The sequence below is a fragment of the Salmo salar genome, chromosome ssa05 (assembly GCF_905237065.1).
Source record: "Salmo salar chromosome ssa05, Ssal_v3.1, whole genome shotgun sequence".
In the NCBI taxonomy this organism is placed as follows: domain Eukaryota; kingdom Metazoa; phylum Chordata; class Actinopteri; order Salmoniformes; family Salmonidae; genus Salmo; species Salmo salar.
Window position 1 is genome coordinate 37874804 of NC_059446.1, and position 8455 is coordinate 37883258.

Sequence of the window (8455 nt, forward strand, 5' to 3'; positions counted from 1 at the left end):
CCTTCTCTTTGTGTGCGTCTTATTTAAATGGTGTAATTTTTGCTGGACGCACAAATATACAGTGCCTTCAGAAATTCACACCCCTTGACTTTTACCACATTTTGTTGTGTTACAGCCTGAATTTAAAATAGATTAAATTGAAATTGTGTGTCACTGGTCTACACACAATACCCCATAGTGTCAAAGTGGAATTATGTTTTTAGATATTTTTACTAACTAATTAAAAATGAAAAGAATTTGCTTAACAAGTCACATAATAATTGCATGGACTCATTCTGTGTGCAATAATAGTGTTAAACATGATTTTTGAATGACTACATTATCTCTGTACCCCCCACACATACAATTATCCGTAAGGTCCCTCAGTCGAGCAGTGAATTTCAAACACAGATTTAACCACAAAGACCAGAAAGTTTTTCCAATGCCTTGCAAAGAAGGACACCTATTGGTAGATGGGTAAAAAGAAAACAAGCAGAGACTGAATATCCCTTTGAGCATAGTGAATAATTACACTTTGGACGGTGTATTAATACACCGAGTCACACAAAGATACAGGCATCCTTCCTAACTCAGTTGCCGGAGAGGAAGGAAACCGCTCAGGGTTTTCAACATGAAGCCAATGGTGACTTTAAAACAGTTACAAAGTTTAATGGATGTTATAAGAGAAAACTGACAGATGGATCAACAACATTGTAGTTAATCTACAATACTAATCTCAATGACAGAGTGAAAAGAAGGAAGCCGGTACAGAATATGCTTCCTGTTTGCAATAAGGCACTAAAGTAAAACTGTAAAAAATGTGGCAAAGAAATTAGATGTATGTCCTGAATACAAAGCGCTATTTTGGAGCAAACGATAAAAGAAACAGAATAGAGCTAAGCACAGGCAAAATCCTAGAGGAAAACCTGGTCTGCTTTCCAATAGACCCTGGGAGAGAAATTCACCTTTCAGCAGGACAATAGCCTAAAACACAAGGCCAAATACACACTGGAGTTGCTTACGACATCGAATGTTTTCGAGTGACCTAGTTACAGTTTTGACTTGTATTGGCTTGACTTGGCATGACTTGAAAATTACTGTCTAGCAATGATCAACATCCAACTTGACAGAGCTTGAATAATAAAAAAAAATGTAATGTGCAAATATTGTACAATCCAGGTGTGCTAAATTCTTAGAGACTGACCCAGAAAGACTCACAGCTGTAATCTCTGCCAAAGGTTTCTGTGTTTCATTTTCAATAAATGTGGCAAACATTTCTAAAAACATATTTCACTTTGTCATTATGGCGTATTGTGTGTAGATGGTTGGGTAAGAAATCCATTTTGAATTCAGGCTGTAACACGACAACATTTGGAATAAGTCAAGGGGTATAAATACTTTCTGAAGGCGCTGTAAACACACACACATACACACAGACATTCCTGCAGACATACCCAATCACAGCTGCATCGTCAAAATGAGTGTGTGTGTAGGCATACATATGACACGTACTCACTCACTCAGTCCCTCACTCACACACTCACACATACATGAGCCTCACATTTATGCCTATAACAAGTCGTATAGAGGTTTGTGAGTTGTGTTATTGCATTCTACATAGCTTATCCTTCCTCCAAAGGCAAATGGACTATATTGATGTGTCCCAGTGCCATCAGTCAAAGTTAACTCCCCTCATCAGACATGCCTTTGTCTTCATCTAACACGCTATATTAAACCTATTGATTTGATAATGTTCTTTTTGTACTCAATGTGATTCATGCAGCTGGAGGGAAATCAATTTCTCAGTCTCTTTCCCCTCTCCATCTTGCTCCATCTCTTCTGTCCTCTACTTCCTATCATTCTATCTCTCTGAGTCTGTTATGATTGTGGCTTTGTCATAGTGATTTCAGACTTGGTTAGGGCTGTGATCTGTGGCTGGTGGTGTGGATTGATATAGCTATGGATAGACACTACACATTAGGCACAGATCTAGGGTCAGTCTACCCTTCTCAAATCCATTTGGGAAAATGCACAATACTGACCTTAGATCAATGTCTGAACCTAAAGTCATCTGGGCCTGGTCTCTTGTTTAGTGAACGTCATAGACGCGGAAACTTTCAAAATATGAGCCGAACCAAGACTAAACCGTCTTATCCAGAACTGTAATATTGATGCACACACAACCAATTCTCCCAGGAAATTGGTTCTCAGAGAACTGATATACCATGGGCTGGGTGGATGCAGATGGTTTGAAATGGCTGAACGCTATTTGTTTCCTACTATTTCCCCTTGCAGACTCAAGCCAAACAAAGACACTCCAGAAGCTCCAGGGATGCTTTCAGGATGATAGGAACATATGGTAATGTGTCTGCTTCCCCTGAGGGACTAGGCAGCAGGCGTTATCAACGAGAGGTGTTGAGATAGCATCAACCACTGGGCTAGAATTGACAGGGCATGTTGACAGTTGTTAAACCAGCCCCTCATACAATTGTCATATTCATTAGCTGAGGGGCTTGATTGTTCCTCCTAAATAAGACGTATTATTCATTGCTCTCTCTCTCTCTCTCTCTCTCTCTCTCTTTACTCTAATGTTAATACTCAGAAATAACTCATCTGCTGTTGCAGTACAGGACGTTGTATTAGGGACGTGCTTGGTTGGTGAAAGGTGAAGGTTAACATAGCATAAATGGCCCATTCTATATATTTAACTTCAACCTGCAACGTTAAGCAGTTTGGGCCTCTATATCCCCACTAAGCACACCAAACGGTTTCTGTACAAGAGGGTGGACAGTAACTCTCTAGAGATCCCTCATAGGTGAAAGGTGATTGGCTTTCGCCCCATATCACTCAGCGGTGGAGGCGGGCATTGTTGCCCTGGCTCCCAATTCCCTTTAGGAGTGACCCCTATGAAATCCATCATTAAGATAGACTGCATGTCCCATCTTCTTTAAATAGAGGTTATTGGGTTAATCCAGCGTGTTAATAAACGCTTAATAGCTCTACAGAGTGTGGACACGGAGAGGAGCAGGTACCTCCTCTCATCTTGCCACCTCTCATTGATATTTATGACGCTCCCGCTCTCCATTCCTGATTAATCCACTTGATATTTGGGTGCAGATCCGTAAATCTCCTGTCTGCCTCTGAGGAGGACGGAGAGAGGAGAAAGAGGGAGTGGCAGAGTGTGACAAGACTGTAGACTCAGAGATTAGATGGAAAACACACAGCAAAGCCCCGGCTATGGGCGCCCCAAATCTTAGCATTTCCTAGCAGAAGCAGCCGCAGCAGCACACAAAAGATACTAGCCAGACACTGCCAGATATGCTCACAAACACACACACAGCTTAATAAGAAGATGTGTATTTAGCGGGGACGCTAGTTATTGAAGTGCTGACGATTATGATCCCCTCTCTGAATGTGGTGGTGAGAGACAGCGAGTCACAGATTAGCATGGGGAAAATAAAACTTCTGCTTAATTCCCTCGGAGGGGTTCAAAGGTTTTCCCTGGCTCTCTGAGAGCTGCATCTTTACCCTCCAAATGGGACATGAAGTTGTCAGAGGGAGAAAAAACATTGCCAAGCATTAATGGGGCCCTTTTCTATAATGCCAGAGATTACGAGTCAAATAAATATCAAAGTCATTCAAGATGTATTTGCACAGCTCCGTTTATGCAGTCTTTGATCTTAAAAAAACTAGCTCTCACAGTCCCACATCAGAATGAGACGTTCGTCTATGTTTCTGAAACGTCAAATTTCTAAGTTGTTGCAAACATCACATTTCAAAGTGTTTATGGTTTCGTTTAGGCATTAACTCCGAAATCTTAAGGTTAGGCATTAACTCCGAATGGTTAAGGTAAGGGTTAAAGTTTGGAAAACCTACCTGAAGGTAACAGTGCTCACTGTTGCCCCTAGTGGCCGGTTTCCACGTCATCACCCGATGTCCTCAGATTTGGATGGACGTCGACTACTGACTTGTATCACGGGTGACCTGGTTGCTCAAGAAAGAGGCGGATCCAGGCTTAATAAACCATGGTGACGGCAATTAGACTGAAGAACTAGCAATGGTTTCATAATTTGCCACATTGAGGCATCAGGGGTGCGTGTGAGTCAGAGATATCAATATGGTTCCCCCTAAGCAATGATCCAAGGTCCGTTTTTGTGTTTGTCCTGCTAATGGATAAGGCCAGGGCCTTTTCACTGGTAGAGCCATCTCTGTCTGCTCCAATGACTGTACTGTGTATGTCTGCTCTCACAGTCTTCTGGGAAGCGGGACTAAACTGAATCTGACATTAGTGACAGAGCAGGTGTGGCGTGTGGCACACCCAAAGCAGCAGCCCTTCCCTTCTGTTCGGGTTGTGTCAAGCACAGTGACGCCCTTGAACACCACAACATCACTCTTTCCTTCCATCCTCTCCCTCCTCCATCCCCCCATCACTCAGCCCCCCTCTAGCAGATTGCCACAGATGGAAAGTGGAGCAGAGCGGACCTGATGGCATCTGTGTGGGGTTGCTCTTGCCATAACCCTTCCACACACACACACACACACACACACACACACACACACACACACACACACACACACACACACACACACACACACACACACACACACACACACACACACACACACACACACACACACACACACACACACACACTCTCTCTCTTTTCCTTCTCTGCCTCCTCAATGACCAGGCACAACTATACACACAGACGCCATGCAGGCATGGTCAGCCAACCTCTACCTGAAGCTATGGAGTCACCAGAAATGATTGGAGGTGATATCGTAGGTTACAGTTTCTTCTGAACTTTTAATATCTACTGTACACACAGACAGAACAACATATAGGCTACGGCAGCAATAAATCAGGTCTTATGGGTTTCCTTCTCTTACCTGTCGGATGTTGCAGAATGATATTACTCTGCGATCACTCTGACCCTGGATGATAGAGAATCTGTTGCGTTTGGAAAAATGTAACTTTTCTGACAAGAACACTGAACACAAGGCCGGATGCCTTTCCAGATTACAGCTCTGATTGCAGACAGATAGTGATGAATTGGTGTTTATATTGTACCGAAGCCATTCTGGAGGCAGACTGCCTAGCAAACTGCTGTGTCATTTAATCTCTGTAATATGGGTATCGGGGCAGAGGGGAAATTGGAATGGAATCTGAGAGCATGTGGAGCATAGAGATCCTATTAAATTACTAGAAGGGCTATGTCATCAACCCTCAAAGTTCCAGAATGGGGTAAAAATGGCAGCCATTGTGCTCAGGGAGAAATCCAAAACCAGTCTAATTGGAATGAATGGCAGAAGAAGCATAGGTGATGCATTTCCTGATTTTACTTAAGGAAGAAAATGAAAGTAAGTCATGCGATATATCACAAATTGTGTAATAGAAATATTGTCAACCTAAAATATTGTGATATATCGTTATAGATACAGTTTATTAGGGTTTCATACCAATTGTCTCCATAAAATATATGTAAACAGACCATAAATGTCTCAATTCTTCTTTTCTTGGAAAGCTGTGTGTTATTACATGATACAATATCAGTACTTGTTGCATTTACAACTTGTCTAAGTCCTATCATCAACTGATTTCAACCATAGATGTGGTAAAGAGGTCAATGGAACTTGACCAAAACAATGGAAATATGCCATGGAAACACGTGGGGGAAAGATGCTGTTGTGGCAAGATCCTGAATTTCCTCATTGACCAACCAGCAAAACGTGCTTACATTTAGGCTATTATTTTTTGTGCATTTCAGACTATGTTGAAGTAAAAATTGGTGTACAATGCCTGTATGGATGTCAACCCCAATACATGTTCATGTCATCAACTGCATTACAGTTAAAAACGACTTTGACTACCAACCATGGCCGGCCTACCACATTTGAGGCCCCTAGGGCACCTACCTCCAGAAAACAGCTAACTTCCTGCATTTTAACACATTTTACGATGGGTCAGAGAGTAAAATGTGCAGTTTTATAATGCTGTTCTACACATTTTGACATGAAGCTGAGAGATAATTGTGCAGCTTTAAAGCAAATTGCCTGCAATTCGAAACATTTTGTCATTTTGCACATCAACTTGGTACTGGTACCCTGTGTATACAGCCAAGTTATCAATACTCATTGTGTAGTTATCCTTGTGTTATTATTTATCTATTATTTCTCTCTGCATTGTTGGGAAAGGCCTGTAAGTAAGCATTTCACTGTTATTTGTTAATATGTTGCTGTTTTTTTGGTTGGGGGCCCCCTGGAGGTTGGGCTTTACAATCGTTTACTAAAAGACTTAGAAATCTATTTCAAATTACAAAAAATAAAATGACAGTAAGGATCTGCCCACCGTGCCCGTTCGGTAATCCGTCCCTGCTACCATCACCACTTTCTCTTTGTTAGCTATGTTACCAACTTATATGGGACTTAGCATTTAGCAGTCACTTTTTCTAAACCTGAAAAGGGACAACTTCTAAATGTTATGCAGTGAAAACAGCCAAATAAATCCACGCCTGACTTTAGTAACGACATTGTGGGCCTGTTACAAAACATCAATCATGACGGATTTGAGGAATATCCACTTTGTTCGATCAAATTTGTTGAATGTGCGCAAACCTGGTGTCCTTCTTCTATCCCCCACTGGTCTTTGTTGTATTGACTTCTTTACCTCATTTATTGTATGACTGTGGATTGACTGCATTGTTTGAATTGAATGTTGACATATTGGCAGTTAATTTGAAAAATGTATGGCATCATTTCAACTAAAGCTGTCTTGCTAGCTAGTTAACAAACATACATTGTTTTACACCATATCTTATCACAGCACTGGCAAACCATCGTTGACCAACTCCCTGACAAAATGGCTGACCTTTGACCCCGTCATAAGAAGGTTCATGTCCATTCTAGTATTTTCATTCCTAATTCTATGATGTGGAGGGGGCAGAGGGTTTGTGTGTGTGTGCGTGCGTGCGTGCTTGCACGAGTGTGTTGTATGTGTGCACATCATTTCAATTCAACTGAATAGCAGAGCTTAAATTCTGTGATTGAGTGTACAAAACATTAGGAACACCTGTTCTTTCCGTGAGATAGACTGACCAGGTGAATACAGCCGAAAGCTATGATCCTTTATTGATGTCACTTGTTAAATCCACTTAAATAAGTGTAGATGAAGGGGAGGAGACAGGTTAAAGAAAGATTTTTTAAGCCTTAAGACATTTGTCTATGTGTGTCATTCAGAGGGTGAATGGGCAAGACAAAAGTTTTAAGTGCGTTTGAACAGAATACGGTAGTAGGTGCCAGTTGCACCGGTTGTGTCAAGAACTGCAACTCTGCTGGGTTTTTCACGCTCAATAGTTTCCCATGTGTATCAAGAACAGTCTCCCACCCAAAGGACATCAAACCAACTTGACACAACTGTTGGAAACATTGGAGTCAACGTCAACATGGGCCAGCATCCCGTTGAAATGTTTCGTCATATTATACCCGATGAATTGAGGCTGTTCTGAGGGCAAAGGGGGGGGTAGAAATATAATTTGTACCAGTACCACTGTGCGTGTATATGTAACTGGTATAGTAATATTGGCCCTTCTCTAGTGAATCAATGCTGTCATCTAGTGGTAAAAAAATGGGCTTGACTTTGGAATAAATACTGTAGATTTTGTAGAACTTTCAACTCCACATTGCTTATAGATTACTTAATTTTTTTATGCAATTGACCCTTTGTGCATACTCAATATTCTGAAGAGGAAATTAGAGGCTCCATAATTGACTAAATCTATCATTCCACCAAACAAACTTTGGTAATGTGATATTGTGACTGGTATTTTAATTTTATGACATTGCTTAGCTAACACGGGGGCCCCACAGGGGTGTGTGCTTAGTCCCTTCCTCTGCTCCCTGTTCTCCCAAGACTGCGTGGCCACGCACCAACACCATCATCAAGTTTGTTGAGGACACAACGGTGGTATGCTTTTTCACAGGTGACGATGATACAGTCTACAGGGAGGAGGTCAATGACAACAACCTCTCCCTCAACGTCAGTAAGACCAAGGAGCTGATCGTGGACTACAGGAGATGGGGGGGGGGGGGCTTCAAGGCTTTAAGTTCCTTGGTGTCCAAATTACTAAGGACTTAAAATGGTCCACACACACACACGAGTACAGTTCTGAAGACTTGCATCAAGTCTGACACCAACAGGCTACTGAACAGCTTCTATCCCCAACCATAAGACTGCTCAATAGCTAACAAAATGGTTACACAGACTATCTGAGTTGACCGTTGTCATTTATTTTGTTTCCATGCACCCTCACAGGACTCCACACACTCATGCACACCGACACTCCAACACCACACACACACACACACACACACACACACACACACACACACACACACACACACACACACACACACACACACTCTCTCTCTCTCTCACTCACTTAATTTGCTCACACACACAGAACATTGCACACACATT